At 35.7% G+C, this 17,821-nt stretch overlaps 1 long non-coding RNA gene across 1 annotated transcript; it reads right to left on the bottom strand.

Annotated features, from left to right (window-relative positions):
* Positions 1-11,490: 11,490 nt before the first annotated feature.
* On the bottom strand, positions 11,491-13,712 carry LOC130228529 (uncharacterized). The gene is made up of 4 exons (XR_008837771.1): positions 13,625-13,712; positions 13,151-13,203; positions 12,456-12,515; positions 11,491-11,624 (listed from the first exon to the last, which is right to left on the bottom strand). It is a non-coding gene; the product is annotated as an uncharacterized LOC130228529 (long non-coding RNA).
* Positions 13,713-17,821: the final 4,109 nt, after the last annotated feature.

Raw genomic sequence — 17,821 nt, 5'->3', positions numbered from 1 at the left:
ACATGGATTACATGATGTAGAAAATTACTTCTTAAAGGAAAAACTTAAACGGAGGACTTAAACGGGTCAGTTGTCATAAGCAACTATGGTTTTAGTTTACTATTGGCACATTAACTTAGCATTATCTCTTTATTCTAGCCCACAAAAATCATATCTAGCCACAGACCATTTCACAGCTGCCCAAATGTGAATTGCTAAAATTTGCAATTAAAGACTGACTTTGCACTGATGGGAGGGGTTTGTGAAAAAAATTCTGAAGAAATAAACAGTTTTGTCAGGGAACCAAGAGGAAGGAAGCACCTTTGAAAACAAGTGAGGCTTGTTGTGTGTGTCTGTCTGTATGTATGCTGGATTTCAGTCTGTTTGTGAATGTCAAAATGGCCACTATTATTCTGCTGAACTAAATCATGCTGATGTGCACGTGTTTATCACTGCAAAGACATTTCAGGTCACAATAAACGACAGCTGAAAATGCAAAATGAAACATCTGATGATAGAGCTAAAACACTCAGAAATGATTATGTCATTGTAATTATTATCATATTGTAAAAATGTTATATGAGCCACATCGCTGGAACAATTTAGATCACTTCCTGTTTTGCTCTCACACTGCTTGAAACCTGACATGACTGCTTCCTCTACAAGTTACAGTCTATATTCGTAGACCGGAAGAATTGTTTTTTTTTCTTGGTAAACATAGCTTTAAAGAAGCAATATTGTGAAAGTGTGAAAGGGGAAGTGAACAACTGTTAACTGACGCGCACCCACCCGCCCACACATACACAGAAATGACACCTCTGAGGAGCGAACATATCTATCATTTCTGTATGTGAGCTCATGAATTATGATCTCTCTGGACACCTTCAGTTTTCAGAAGAAAAACCACAATTCCCCAACATGTTTCACTAACTGGAAACTCCTTCTTTCAGTGAATGAGAGGCCATGGTTCTCAAGATGTCTCACTGTTTTTAAACGTACTGAAAGTTGGACTATTATTTACCGCTTTGATATGTTTTTAGATGTAATCTAGATTTTTGTAAAGAAAAAGTGCATGCTAGTTAGGTTTCAGTCCTAAATTAGGTTTAACAGACACTTCATATTCAGTAACCATGTTGGCGCTGATAACTGCGATCCAGAGTTTAGACCTTTCTCAATCCCATTTTTCCTGGTGTCTCTCTTCAACACTGCTTAATGTCAATTTAGCCTTACTATCCTGTCATAATAAATAAATAAAATAATAATAACGATATTCCTAATTATTATCCCCCTATATTAACGTACAGTTATGTTTTTTTAAAGGCAATGAAAAGAACTGAAATTGCTGAACTTAGGAAGCTGAAAAAAGCACATTTTCGAAGAAAACTAGAAAAGTAAAGTTCATAGACAAACTTGGCTGAGAAAGCCTCGTCTGAAAGCTTGAAGTACTTTTAAAGTTTAAAAAACTGAAGTAGTTTTGAAGAAATTTGAAACCCTTATAATTACATAAAGATTTGAATGATTCTAGTATGGATTGGCATGTTTCTTGCTAAGCTGTTGATAGGGGGTTCTGAGTGATTGCTAAGGTGTTGCTAAGTGGTTGCTAGGGTGTTCTGAATGGTTGCTAGGCGATTGCTAAGGACTTGCTAGGTGGTTGTTCAGGCAATACTGGGTGGCTGCTAAGCTGTTGCTAGGCGGCTGCTAAGGTGTTGCTAGATGGTTGCTAGGTGGTTGCTAGGGTGCTCTGATTGGTTGCTAAGGCGTTGCTAGGCTGTTGCTTAGGTGTTGCTAGGCTGTTGCTAAGGCATTGCTAGGTGGTTGCTAAGGTGTTCTGAAATGTTGCTAGGTGGTTGTTAAGGTGTTGCTAGGTGGTTGCTAGAGTGTTCCAGGTAGTTGTTAAGGTGTTGCTAGGTGATTGCTAAGGCATTGCTAGGCTGTTGCTAAGACATTGCTAGGTGGTTCCTATGTTGTTGCTAGGTGGTTGCTAAGTTGTTGCTAGGTGGTTGCTAGGGTGTTCTGAATGGTTGCTAAGGCATTGCTAGGTCATTGATAAAGTGTTGCTAGGGGGTTGCTAGGGTGTTCTGAGTGGTTACTAGGCAGTTGCTAAGGTGTTGCTAGGTGGGTGCTAAGGTGTTGATAGGCGATTGCTAATGTGTTCTGAGTAGTTGTTGGCAGGTAAAATTAGCATGGTTCTAGTATGAATTAGCATGTTGCTAGCATGAATTTAGTATGAATTAGCATTTGCTAATATGATTATTATGTTTGTTAGTATGTTTTTATGTATTGGTATGTTAATATGTTCAATGTTAAGTCAATTACAGTTTTTTATAATGGAAGTCTATGGGACAATTGCTAAGGTGCCAAGCCTGGTTTATACTCGACGCGTTCGCTAGTTCGCTTGAGTGTGCGCGGCGAATGTGACATCATCGCGGTGTTAGTGGAAGTTTGCTTTGGGTGCGCGCAACATAATTTCGGCTGGCTGTTTTGAGCGAACAGTGCGCACGGCGCCACATTTGATTTAAGTTGAATATGAAACACTTTGAAGAGATTTTGTCTGAAACAGTACCTCTGTACAGTCATCTTTATGATCCGTGATCATAGAGATAACCAGATGATCAAGAAATTCTTGCCTGGAAATTACAACAGCCCTGGAAAAGGAGGAAAGTTTTTGTTAAAAGGTTTGAAAAACCTGAGGGATGAGTTTGTTAAAGCCAAAAGAGGTCATGGCAAAAGTGGAGACCCACTTACACAATTACGGAAGTACGTTTTTCCACCAGCCATAGGTTTACACTGGTGTATATATTGCAGTTTTGAATTTAAAACAATTAGTTGCAATAGTTACAAAAACTATCATTAAGGAATAAATTATTTATTTGATAACCTGAACAGAATATTTGAACCTATCGGTTTACTGTATACTGATGTCCTGTTATTCTGGGCTTTATTGGTGATAATGGTCAGGAATGTTGGACTATTATTGCCTTTTTAGCATAAGTATAGGACAGAAACTAGCCAGACAGTAATGTGTGAATTGTGGAGCGGGCTAAATCTAAAAAAACATCTGTATTTTTTTGTAAGTCTGCTTTTTTTTTGCTTTTATTCTTGCCATAAAATATATATATATATATTTGTAGAGCAACCCATGTTCTGCTGTCATTAATATTTTAATAAATTATAATAGGTAGAACTGTCTGAGATAAGAACAAAAGCAAGTGATGCATCAAAGTTTGATTTAAAAAAATCTTGAATGATTATAAAAATCCTTATAATCATTAAAATAATTTATAAAAACAATAAAAATAATTTGTTTAAAAATATTGAATGATATTAATGATATGATGTAAGCTGTCCCAAATGGCACACTATACACTATGCACTATGTACTTATGCACTTACACACTTAACAGCATAGTACATGTAGTGTCATCCCAAATGGAGCACTAATGTTTTTTTACTCAGCGGAAATTCAAATCGTTTCCTTGATGACGTTTGACGGTTGCCAATTTAGTGAAATAAATGACCAAACTACCAAATAATATCTGCCATGAGTATAACCGCATTCACCATCGGGAGGCGCTATAATGCCTCTTGTAGTAGAATTTTGCTTTCACCATGCTAAATAAACAAAGTTATCCAACATGTGCGCCCGATAGCTCCGCCCCTTCCGCTCTGTGAGCAAACCTGTTGTCATTAAGTGTGTGAAGTGTCCATCATTCCACACTTCATTTTACCGGTTGAATAAGTGCATCATCCGGGTAATTAAAGTGCACTTACTATTTTTAGAGTTTTCAGCATGAACGCACTATTTACACTATTTATACTACAAAATAGCGTAGAATAGTGCATAAGTATGCGATTTGGGACGCATCTGTAGTTCTGGAAACGTCCTACTTCTCTGTTTATCCATTTGACTATACGGTGGGTTTCTTTTGACCGCCCCTTGTCGTTTTAAAGCATATCACAATGGCGAACGCCTTGTCCGTTTCGCGAGGTGCGCGCGCAGTCAACGGAGACATGCGATGCGGTGCCAGGCGAAAGTATAAATCCAGCTTAAGTGGTTGCTAGGGTGTGGCTAGTAGGTTGAAAGGTCATCAGTGATTGCTAGTCTGAGTTAAATGAGCCCAAACTTAAGTCTGTATGACAGTCTGGTGTAAAGTTATCAGGTCATAAATTTTGGTCCAATGTTAAGTAAATGGGACTTTTCCAAAATTTCCAGGTCAGTTTTCGGAAACCCGAAAGTCGTATCAGTTGGAAAAGATAAAGCAACTTAATTCAGGATAGTTTAGAGGTTTGGAGTTAGTTTAGTGGTTATAGTATAAACAGTCTTGGAGGAGATTTGTTCTTAAAATAGTCTAAGAAGAAGTTTATGTAGTATAACAGTATGTTGGCTTTCTCCAAAGACTACAGAACGCACAAGACATGTCACTCGTATCTTTTTGTATGGGGAAAAGTGTAACGGTCGATATGGCAAATGAAAGCCCTGCCTACTAGTACAGGAGCCAAACATTGATCGCTATATGGTGAAAAAAGCCCGCCTTCAAGTACCGGAGCCAATCATTGATTGCTATAGACTGACGATACTCTATGGGAGGGGCTTGGACCAGACGTGAGTTTCTGCAGATTTTGTGTGATTTAGACGTTTAGAAATGAATCTAAAGACACAATTGTTGTTTAATTTTATTGGTGATTTCTAGTATGAAATTCAATTGTAAGCTTGGCAAGCAATTGAAGAATTTGATGTTTCCCCATTCAGACAGAATGCCCGAGCATATTGCCCGAGAGGCGTTTCAAAGATGGCCGCAGAGTGAAATGACTTGCCATAAAGGGACTTTGCTTTCTCACACCACCATATTTCTGTAGGCTTCTGCATCTGTACTCCTCACATATATGTGTGTTCAGTAATTACATTCAAGACTGTAAACATGTCTTGATCACTAAGGTGACCATTTATTTGCTTTAAACTTTCAAAGTGTGAAGAGACACAGTGATGGACAAGACCTGTCACAGCCAGGCCAGGTTCTTTTCACTCGATGTCACCTTAATCACCACGATCACAGTCACCCAAATACTAGTTAGCTCCGCACCAGCACATCATCTCTGTTCATCACTCCAGCCCCATAAATACCATCACCACTCTGCACTGTGTCTGGCTCATTACACCAACAAAGGACTGCACTCTCCATATGGTCAGTGTTTAAATTCTATTTGAAAGTTACTCCCCTCTGTCGTTCCCTGTCATCTCCATGTCTGCATTTCTCATTCCTTGTGTGGTTATTCCTGGTTCCTCCTCTGGTTGTCATTGATCTCCATATCCAAATAACTGTGTTCCTGGCTCCTCTGAGATTTCCTCCGGTCACTACATCTCCTTCTGGTCATTCCATTCTCCATCCTGCACATCAGCTTCATTGAGTTATGTTTACTCTGCCATCCTTTACAATAAACTGTTTATACACCTACATCTCTGGTTCCCATCCCTTCTTGTGACAAGAACATTCTAGATGTTGAACTCTCAAAACTGTTTGCAAATCATATTTCAATATAATAAAATGTTCACTCTTATTTATATGTCTTTTATTTATATGTGTTGTTGTAATCCAATGTGTGTTTAATATGGACAAATCCAACAGTTGTGATAAAAAGTGTCATTTAAATTTATTTGGAAAAAAAACATAATTAAGTGTTGGGTTAGTCCATATTTGACCCAGTGGTAGGTTACAACAACCCAGCATTTTTTTAGAGTGAAACAGAGCATTTATTGTCTTGTGGCATTCAGTTATGAATTGCACAAATTGCTTAAATAATACCATATTTTTGATTCACAATGGTGAAATTCGGGGTGAAAATGAAGTCTACGTCAATAAACATCTCTAAAGTAAAATTAGATTAACATCCTTGTTCATCCTACAACAACAAACTAAACCAATAAAAGTTTGTGTCATTTTAGGTTTAAAGCAAAGGTTCCAGCTTTCACCATTTCATTCATCTATTCATTCTGTCTGGTTTATGAATTAAAGCTTGGATTAAAGGTCGCGTGAAGTGCTTTGAAATATGCATTTTTATTCAACGTTTGACGTAATTTCAAACAAAACATGTCGAGAGGGTGGGACATAGTGCAGCTCCTCCTCTTTTTAAAAAACAGCCAATAGTGTTTTTGTTTTATCACCACTCTGCCAGTGAAAGCGGTTGAGCTCAAGCTCATCAAATGAATAGCATATGAGAAGCATCTTGAAGGGGGTGGGGTATGTCAAATCCCAAGATTTGATGGGAAACTGAAGTATGCGGTGACGTGAATAAAACCGATGATCCATTTAGGCAGAAGTGACAAACTACAAGCATTACACACTGTAAAACCCAATAAGTTAAGGTAACTCAAACCATTTGAGGAAACCGATTGCAACAAACCATTTAGATTCAAAAACTAATCCTAATGAGTACTGTGAGCTTAATCCATTCAAGTAAATGAAGCAATTTGAGCACAGTAAAAACCTATAAATCAAGAGAACTCAAACCAACAGAGTACTGTAAAACCCAATAAGTTAAGGCAACTCAAACTGTTTGAGGGAACCGAGTGCAACAAACCATTTGAGTTAAAAAACAAATGTATATGAGTGCTGAACTTACTCCGTTTAAGTTGAAGTAATGCGGTATTTAATTAACTCATTACCTTCAACACTGAGTTCAAAACTCTTTTCCAATCAGTAGAATTAACTTTCAGTCAATTTTTAGTTAACTACACTCATTTCATTTGATAAAGTTGATTGTTGGGTTTTACAGTGCATGTTCATATCAGTTTTATATCTTCTAAATGAAAATCTGGTCACACTTTTGGAGCACACTAGCTTATACAGTAGATATCTTAAAAACTGACAATACTGATACTGACATCTAAAAATCTTTATTTTAATTTTATGAGACCTTTAATTGTATTTTTTGAAATTTTTTGTATTTTATTTTTGACTAACTATGTTTTTCTAGTGTCAGCAACAGATGTTGATGCAAAAAAAAAAAGACTGTACACCTACTTTAATTTGATTGGCTGTCTCATTTTGGCATTGATTTGTACTGTTAGAAGGCTCAGGCAGACCAGCTTTAAAATGCGACCTTTAAAAACATTTTGTCATTCTAAAACAAAATTTTTATCTTGGCATTTCTACTGATAAAAGCCCTGATAACATTGATTTGATAGCAGTGAACCTGTTCTTGACCTGTTCTTTTTTATAATGAATGAACCGAAGTGAATCAACTTGCCTAGTTTTGTTCTTTTCCTTTCCTGTTTAATATGAAACTGCTCAGAGATAAACTGAGATGAAATTGTATAAGTGCTATATAAATAAGGACTTGACTTATTTCTTGCATACGGATTCTCCCTAACATATTAAATAAAAACGAAAAGCCCATTTCACAACTCTTATCAGAAAGTTATCAGAAAGATATTCATGAAGCATGACCACACATTCACAAAAACAGACACTTTTTGAAAAGAAGCCAAGACTAATGGCATGTTCACCCTGGGGTGTGTTTATAATGAATAACTGCTTAGATAGAATCTCAGATTACTGGAAGTGTCATTCCAGTTTAGAAAAAAACATATTATTGTCGGTGTCTTGGGATGTAGGGAGCATGCATGACTTCACTGCCTATTCAGAATACAAGTATGGGATCTAAAAAGCAGGAAATTGAGAAACTTATGATATGACACTAGAGACAGTAAGAATGCATAACTCATAAATTATCTATATGATGGCAGCTGGGGTTATTAATATTTTAGATTTTATGGATTAAATTTTTTTGAAATGTGAACAGATAATGTTAACCAATAGCAAAAATAATTCAATACATTACGTACAGAAGAACCATTTTTGCTCCATAGAAATCGTTCTGTGAACAGATTACTATTTTTTTTCTAAGTCTAAAGAACAAATGGAAAATCTTAGGATCTGTTTTTTACTATAAAGTACCTTTTGTGCAATGTGGATGTTAAATGCTCTTTTTAGAACCATTAATGCAAACGAAAAAGCCCTTTACGAGTATAAATATACAATATAGTTAAATTATACCAAAAGACTTCAAATTTAACAGTTATTTAAATGAAAAACCATCTAATGTGAGCTCTCGCACAGAGCATGGAAGTAAATGTCAGTATGTTTTTTCACTGCAAAATATAACATAATAATTTTTACAATCAAAATTCATAAACTGAACAAAATTTAGCTGTAAAATTATATTGAAATGTTTTTTAGATCCTACATTATAGGTGAATTACCGGTTTGTAAACATTCAGGATGTGCGTGCATCGAGGTTGCAGAAAAAAAAAAAATTGAATCATTTGAAAACTCCCAGTGATTTTACAAGAGAGAAGTTAAAGATCTACAAGTCTTTGGATGCCAACAATTTAGTTCTGTGTGGTCATGTGCAAGAAATAATGCTCTATGATTACCAGATTCAAAACTATGTAGTGCTAAAAACCGAGGTTCTGCCTAGCCAAAGACAAGGAAAGAAGACGGAACTATACAAGGCCTGGGTAATCATCAACAAGCAAAACAACTGCATTCTGACAGCGAACTGCACCTGTACGGCATGTGAACTTACACCTTTTCATTTCATTCTAAGCATTCAGTGTTACCATATTTATTTGTGTTTTTGCTGAAATCATTGCTGCAATCAAAAACGAGTAACGCGTATGATTCAGCATAGCGTGAGCTTACCTGATATAAACTGAAAACTGCAGATTCAAGCATTTTTAATTAGATCCTCACTCCATTCAGCTCTTCTGATGGTTGTTAGCCAAGACGATTGCGGTTGGCATTAAAAGCAGTGTGGTGTATGGTAAAATTAAATTTTTTTATTTTTCGACAATCGATTTTGGCATCCTACCGCACAACATGCGCGGTTGAACCCGTGTGACGTCATGTGTGAAGTAGGTTGGTAATTCCCCCATACAAAAACTTACCATTAAATGATTTTATTTCATTTTTTTTGTACAGTAGCATTTTGAGCTTGATCTAATTAAATTGGTTGCTTTATAGACCCCCAAAAACTGCATAAATAACTGTGCAATTAATAACACTTGTTGCTTTGCTTCTTTCATTAAATACAGTATGTGCTGTAGGCTGAATGTGTGTCTTTATGCAGGTGCATCCCATTGAGTTTGTGTTTTCTAAAAAGTCTTGGTTTATTGTGACAGCTTTAGTTGAGTTCCTCCCTTTGGCAGGTTGAGTTTTCTGCTGCGGTTAAAGACCTGATAGAAACCCTCTTTGTTCTGCTCTGTGAAACTGGGGGCATGTGTTTACAGGGCAAGCCTTAATCTGCCATCCGTCTGTCATCATTCCATCATCTAAGTCAATTCACAAAAAAATCCCCTCACCATCTCTGCCAAAGAGAGAGAGAGAGAGAGAGGGAGGGAGGGAGAAAGAGAGAGAAAGAGATAGAGGAAGAGAGAAGAGTTGAAAACCCATTTGGCTCATAGCTGAACATAGTCAGCTAAAGTGGTGAACGGTTTATAATTAAAGAAGATGAAACGCTTATTTACTCAGCAATCTGCTGAAAGAATGTTAATTGTACAGATACTGTGCTCAAAACTAACATATGTCAAAGTATCATATAATTTAAAATTGATTTGGTTGAGTGAATAAAACCAGTCTCTTCCCCAGTGGCTAATACTTTAAACTTAGGGATTGTTCGCCCAAATATTTCCACACCATTTACTTACACTAATATGGTGTAAACTTTTATGAATGTCTTTCTTCTGTTGAACAAAATGCAAGACATTCTGAAAAATGTTGGTAACCAGACATTAACTTACATTGTAGGTACATATTAAAAAAATGTATTTATATATTTATTTTTTTAATTTGAGAGACTTTTTGATCCCACTTTATACTAAGTGGCTTTAACTACTACTGCATGTGCTTGCATCAAAATACATACAGTGTTCTTACTGTGTTCATAAGGTAGTAATGAACATTTCTTGTGTTCTTGAGGTGGGATACGGTTATGGTTAGATTCATGTATTTAATCAATCATAAGTACAATGTAAAAACATGGATTTACACAATAAGTACATTGTAACAAATGATTAATTTCACTGTAAGCACATATACGTTAAGGCAGCTTAATATAAAGTGGGCCTGACTTTAGTTTCAGTTGTTTCAACTCTGTATTACTGCAATGTATGAGTAGTGTAACATTCAGTGTTATTTCTACCCAATTTTACCAGCTGTTGTGTAAAATTTTTCATAGAAATTTTTAACTAAACTATTACGTTTTTCGTTATTTGTCTTAAAAAACAACCTAGTTTCAAATGTGGAAGCTGAGACAGAGAGTTCACTATTGTATCGATGAAAAAAGATAATAATCCACAGAAAAGGAACAGCACACGGTCCATATACTTAAATATAAGACCAGACTAAGAAAATAGGAGACACAAGGACTTAAATACACTGGGAAATAGATTAACTGAACTGAAACTACTGCACAGACAAATTAACTAAAAAAATGGAGGGAAAACTGAAAGTCCATGACTAAGACCCCCAGCATGTTTAGTGTGTAGCCTAAACTGATTGTAAAATTCAGAAACCAAGTAGAACACAACCACATAAAGCGATTGAGGAGACAGGGCTTAAATGGATACACACCAATACTTTCTTGATGTCTAAATGCATATATAGTTGAAGTCAGAATTATTAGCCCCCCTGAATTATTATTATGTTTATTTTCCCCCATTTTCTGTTTAACCCAGAGAAGATTTTTTTTCTACTCACTTAAAAAAGTTGGGTTAATAATAACCCAACAGGTAACCCATAGATGGGTCAATTTGGCACCGACCTTCTGTTGGGTTATTGTAACCCAATCCATTGGGTTGATAAGGTTAACCCAACAATTTGGGTTATAAAAATAACTAATTTGTTGGGTTATTTTGCCAAAAAGTGGCTTAACCCCTAAATAATAATAATTTATTATTATTATTATTATTATTATTAATTATTATTATTATAGTAGTAGCCATCTTTATATGAAAATAAAAAATACACCGCTTTTATTACATTGGCAAAGCTTTATTTAAATCCATGAATTTAGTGCCACATCTTTCACAATAACAAACGCCTGAGAGCAGTCTGGTTCATCCCCAAGCAGCAGGATAAGAGGGTTCTGTCTCTGTTGCTCCTCCTCCTCTAAGTACTGAACGAAATACAAGTATACACACATGAATTAAATAATGTCCAGCATTTATTGTCATAAATAATGCACCAAGAATTCGCAAATCAACAAATTCTTGTTTTTCCTCCTGGTATGAGGGCCGAACCATCTTGCTGCACAATCTGTATGGCAGTGGAGAAAGGAAAGCTGGCTGAGTTGTTAAAGCGACATCTCCAAAGTGGGATCTCCAAGGCTGTCTTTATATCAAACAGAAAAAAACACAATAATTAAACTCAAAACAAGCCCCTCATATCAAAGGTGAAATGCTATAAATTGGGATTAAAACAGAGCTGTTATGCAGGATTGTCTCGCCAGATGAAATGTCTGCTTGAACTGGTAGATCCAAGGCTCTCTTCTTTTTTTGCAATACGAGAGGGTCCGCAGTGATGCATCTCCCCAAACTTCAAAAAGTTTCTTTGGTGTGTGGGTATAAAATACCTGTCCTGAGCAATCTAAAAATAAATAAACAAAAACAGCACTTAAATCCATGCCATGCAAACAGTACACTGGATTTATTAAAGGGATATTTTACACAAAAATGGAAATTCTGTCATCTGTAATTCACCCTGCCCTTGTTCTAAATCTCTCCTCAGATGAACACAAAACATGATATTTTGAACAATATAGGTAACTAAACCATTCTTGGGCCACAGTGAAATTCCATAGCGTTTTTGTCTTCTGTTGAAGTCAGTCGGGAGTGGACTATTACGTTTTTCATTTGCTTTGTCCTTTAAAGTTATCATTTGTGGTCAGCAGAAATAAATAAAAAATAAACAAAAATCAATCAACTACTTGAGGGTGAGTAAATGATGAATACACCCAAAAAGCAGGGAAACACCCATACACTACGGCCAATTTAGTTTATTAAATTTACCTATACTGCATGCGTTTGGACTGTGAGGGACATGCAAACTTCACACAGCAATGCCAACTGACCCAGCTCCAGAACATGATGGATTCGCCTCTGCTGCTGAATATGGGGGGTTTCACCGATTTTTGGGTGTATTTATCATTTACTCACCCTCAAGTTGTTGATTGATTTTTGTTTATTTTTTATTTTTTCTGCTGACCACAGATGATAACTTAAAGGACAAAGCAAGTCAAAAACTTGATCGTCCCCACTGACTTTAACAGAGGAAAAAATGCTGTGGAATTTCACACCAAGAATGGTTTAGTTACCTACTCCTCCATATACCAAATGATGTTCGCTCCAACCTTAAAACAGAAATTTTAAACTTGCACATGTACGCCGGACCAAATAACAACAAAAATCATGTATTTACCCAGTTTAGCAATGGAGAAAAGATAACTGGAAGGCTGTAAGTGGTCATCTCCAGGGGTACCTTAAACAGATAAAGAGAAAAAAAAACTATAAAAATGTGCACTTTTAGCTGCAGAATTAGTATTTTATGTGAGTTGTTAAGGTGCATCACATTTGCAAATTTGGTGGGCAAATAAGGTCCATTTTACATGGTCAATTGTGCACTGATGTTCATCAGTGTGCTTAATTCTCATGCTCAGAAACTTCAGAAACAAGAGTCAAACTCTTGATCACAGATTTCTACTGAAATAACAGTCATAACGCAATAATTAATATAAATAGGTTAATGTCTGTAATATCTCAATTTGGTCAAATGTTCCAGGAGTGGAGTTCTGAAATTTCTGAACTGTGCTTAGACTCTAAATCAGTCATCTGTAATTACCTGTGGTTTCATGCCTGATACAGTCTAATACCAAATTCACACTGAAATAAGGCACAGAAACACTTTTGAAAGAGACATTTGTGTCTGTACACACTACCAGTGCTGTTCAGAGAAGTATAAATGCATTTACAGAAGAATTACAAATGTATCATTTGATTTTCAGACATATGGTGATGTAAAGACACCTTTACAACATATGATACTGCTTAAGTGTGTGTATCTGTGCATTTTACATCATGTAAATATTACAAAATACAGAGCTGTTGTTTTCTCACCTTTCTCAACAAGATTATCAAGGAGGATTAAAGCTCGCTCTGTCCAGAGCAACCTACAATGAACAAACAAGCAAAAAATAAAATTAACCACATATTAACATGAGCTGACAGACAACATTTATCAGTTGAGTGGTCACAGCATCACCTGAATTGAAAACTGGGCAAGGACAGTGTATGTTTAAGGGCTTTGTATTATTGTTTATTAGCATATATTACTACTATTATTATACAAAGCTAGCAGATGTTACAATTTTTATATGTATAATTCTTTACGCTTATATTTAATTGTTGTATGACATTTATAACCGTTTAAACATTAAACATTAATATTAGCATCTAACATTATCCGGGTTGTGGTTTCATCCCTGTATGTTAGTATAAGATGTAGGGAAAATGCAATTTTCAGGGCCTTCAATATAGTACACACAAACAGTAATAATACCATTTACCTTTCAATAGTTAATAATCAAGTACCTTGAAATGGATCATGAATCCTCTTCTGATAAAAGATGATGTAGCAAGCTTCTGCTCTGCTCGTCCAGGATAACTTTCTCACGTTGCGTGAGAAAGTTATCCTGGACGAGCAGAGCAGAAGCTTTCAGCGACGCAACGATCCATTCAGCGCCCTCTAGCGGCGATTAATAACCAATAATAATATAATGCTCAGATTCCGTACTTCTTGGGAAAACTAGCAACTTCCTGAACAAAATGTAGCACATATATGTGTCTATATTAGTATTTAATTGTTACAATATAGTTTCCTAGCGAAAGGACAGTGTTTTTAGACAACATAACATACCTTCAACAAGACTGGACGCGACTCCGGTTTGATGTCTCTGCTGGGTCCTAAAGACGATATTAACGGCGGAATATCTCAAATACGTGTATCATTTCCTCCAAAACAACTGTAGAGATGAACACGGAGGTAGAGAAAGCGTTTTTATCCGCATATAGATCGTCTATGAAGCGCGCACGCTTGTATCATCAATAATTAAAAGTCCAGGTAAAACAGATATAAAAAAAACACGACACGAGGAGGCAATTTGATTTAAAAAATAACAATATTACTGCATTAGAGCTTGCATAAACTTTATAACGCAAGAGCAGCATCACGTACGCATATTATTACAGCGGTTCTGTGTCAGATCAATCAGTTGACTGTTGAAATTTCAAAATTGTAACCCAACTGGTTGAGTTATTAAATAAATAACCCAATAAAAGGTTTAAAATAACCCAACAAAGCACCAAATATTTTTAACTCAACCATTGGGTTAAATAAATAACCCAACGTTTTTTAGAGTGTACATATTTCTAAACATAATAGTTTTAGTAAGTCATTTCTAATAACTGGTTAATTTAATCTTTGCCATGATGACAGTAAATAATATTTGACTAGATATTTTTCAAGACACTTCTATACAGCTTAAAGTGACTTTTAAAGGCTTTACTGGGTTAATTAGGTTAACTATGCAGGCAAGGTAATTAGGCGAGTTATTGTTTAACGATGGTTTGTACTGTAGACTAATGAAAAAAACATTGCTTAAAGGGGCTAATAATTATTTATTTTTACCTTAAAATGTTTTTTTAAAAATGTAAATAATTTATATAAATAAAATATTACCCAAAAAAAATCAACTAAAATTCAAAGGGGGCTAATAATTCTGACTTCAACTGTAAGTAAGAAATTCTATATGCACATTTGCACTTCATCGCACTAGAACATCTTTTAGGCTAAATATACATCATTAAAATAGGCAAGCAGTCAAGTAACATATAACTGTTTCTTTAAAACATTTTATTTAAGGTGTTTCTCATTAAATACATCTTTGCTGTCCTCAAGAGATACCTTTAAAAAAACATCACCACCAACAACAAAAACATTAATGACTCCATAATAGACATTTTCAGATATCATTATATCAGTTTACTCTCTACTGGACCTTTATAATTATCGAGTGAACAGATTTCACCAGGCCTCCTGATTTATCGATGAACTGGTTAGAACAGTACATTGAAGTGAACTGATAAAATAAATCATTACTAATTGTTTTGTCTCTCACACTTACGTAGTTTGAAGAACTGCTGGAGCGAAACATACTGTACAGGAAATTTCTGTTGGTAATGAAAACACAGCTTGGCTTGAGTTTAAGTGCATTTAAATGGACTTACGGCAAACTGACCTCCCATTAATGATCAAGACATGTCCGAGTGCAATCTTATCTCATTAGTCTGTTTGTGTGTGAGGGAGCGTTTATGTGTGCACACTACACTTATCATCTGTCTCATTTCTGTGTGCTGCTTAGTGCTCATATGTTCAAATATGCGTGCAACTTTTTTTTTTTTTTTTATCAGCGAGCGCGTTTACAAGCACATCAATACGCTGATTATCAGTTTATAGATATTATAACCTATGTATTTTAATAGATATAGGTAGATCATTTAAAATAGATTATTTTGTCAAATTGTAGCAGTTTTTTGAATTAATTATTTGATAAACCTTAGATGAGTATTGCTACTTGTCAACTTATTCACATATTAATTCTCAATATCCAGCATTTTGTCAGAAGCACTTTTACTTCTGCTTCACGCATTTTTCATTCTTTGGGTCAAAGAAGGGTTCGACTGTGTGGTTTATTTTTCCTTCCCCTGTTTCAAATCTTCTGCTCTGACTACCCTGCTCTGACAACCAGCTAAAACCAGCCAACCAGCCTAGGCTGGATTAAGATGGATTTAGCTGGTTGACCAGCCTGGTTTTAGAGCGGTTTTGGCCATTTCCAGGCTGGTTTCTAGCCATTTCCAGCCTGGTCTTAGTTGGTCAGGATGGAAAATGACCAGCTAAAAACAGCTTGATCAGCCTGCTTTAAGCTGGACATAGCTGGTTTTGGCTAGGCTCCCAGCCTGGCTAGGCTGGTCAAGCTGGTTTTAGTTAGATTTAGCTGGTCATTTTCCACCCTGACCAGCTGCTGATAAATTGGCAGGAAGGATGTGCCAGCATTAAATTTCATAAGTGCACACTTCAGTAAAACTCCCGTACACGAAAAATGTTTAGATGATGCATTATTGGGTTAAGAATGTGTATGTAAGCACACTCAGGCAGAATGTTAGTTAGCATGGACAGTGATATTCCGATATTAACAAGATAAAAGGTGACAAAGTTATTTGAATCAATCAGTTCAATTGTTCTCTGATATCTACAAAGATGGTATGTGGTAAGTAAAAAAAATCCACAGAAATGGCTTTATATGCTCATTTACAGTGTAATGCCAGATATTACCCCTAGAATCATAAGATCAGGTCTGCCATATTTGGAACAGTTGTGAAGATTAATGAGCTTTGCAGCTCATTGATGCCTGCTCTTACTGTACACTCAGACACACACATTGATTTTGGTGGTTTACGAGGAGACTCCATAGGTGTAATGCATTTTGCTATTATATGGCCCTACCCAACCCCTAGCCCTAAACCTCACAGGAAACAAGTGGCAAATTCTGAATATCAAAAGACCCCTTTAAGTATGATTTTATGCGTTTTAAAATTACAAAAACACAAGGTTTGTCTTCATAAACCACCCCACTGTTGGAATACCTAGGCCATACCTATTATACAAATCTCTGTCCTAAACCACCAAAACTAGTACACACACAGCATGATGTACTGTGAAAAACACACATGCAAGATAATAAATATTCACTTGTCAAAAATATTTGAACAAATTGAGTAGATACCTTGTTAAATCTTTTCAATTGTATACTTTTCAAATTATATATTTAAAATATACAGGTGAAGTCAGAATTATTAGCCCTTTTGAAATATTAGCCCACACACATATATATATATATATATATATATATATATATATTTTTTTTTTTTTTCTCTCATTTCTGTTAAACGGAAAGATTTTTTTCAACACATTCCTAAACAATAATCTTAATAACTAACTTCTAATAACTGATTTCTTTATCTTTGCCCTAATGACAGTACATAATATTTTACTAGATATTTAGTATTCAGCTTGAAGTCCAATTTAAAGGCTTAACTACACTGTAAAAAAAATCCTGGTTGCCTTAAAGTTTTAAGCTGAATCAAATTAACTATGTATGCTGTCAGAACTAACTGATTGATATTTTTTTACAGTGTAGGTTGATTAGGCAAGTTAGGGTAATTAGGTAGTCATTGTATAACGATGGTTTGTTCTGTAGACAATTAATAAAACATATTGCTTAATATCGACCTGACAATAGTTAAAAAGAAAATAACAGAAGAAGAAAAGAGAGGACCACCCCTGGGCATTTCATGTTTGCTTTCAGTTTGGTGGTATAGTCGCCATGAGGGACTGCTGCCACCTGTGTGTTTATTCCTTTATTAATGTATATGAATGTTCATGGGTTTCCCACCACCTTCTTCCCGTGAACTGTGAGTAGGGGAGAGCGGGCCAAATAATGAACAAAGTAATGGGGTTAGACTAACCATTTTTTTTACCAACAAAACACAAGCCTCTCCAATAAATGAGCACTGGTTGTATGATCGCCGGGCCTATGGTTTCTGTGCAGTATTGCCGACAGTGCCAGGAGTAAAAATGTTACTATTTACTCCACCTGCAGGGAAAGTTGTAACAAACAGAGGGTTAGTTGTAACACATGCTTACAGAAGTCAGATTCACACAATCCATTT

The sequence above is a fragment of the Danio aesculapii genome, chromosome 5 (genome assembly GCF_903798145.1).
Source record: "Danio aesculapii chromosome 5, fDanAes4.1, whole genome shotgun sequence".
Lineage (NCBI taxonomy): Eukaryota > Metazoa > Chordata > Actinopteri > Cypriniformes > Danionidae > Danio > Danio aesculapii.
The sequence above is the reverse complement of the archived record's forward strand: the minus strand, read 5'-3'. Positions and strand labels throughout refer to the sequence as shown.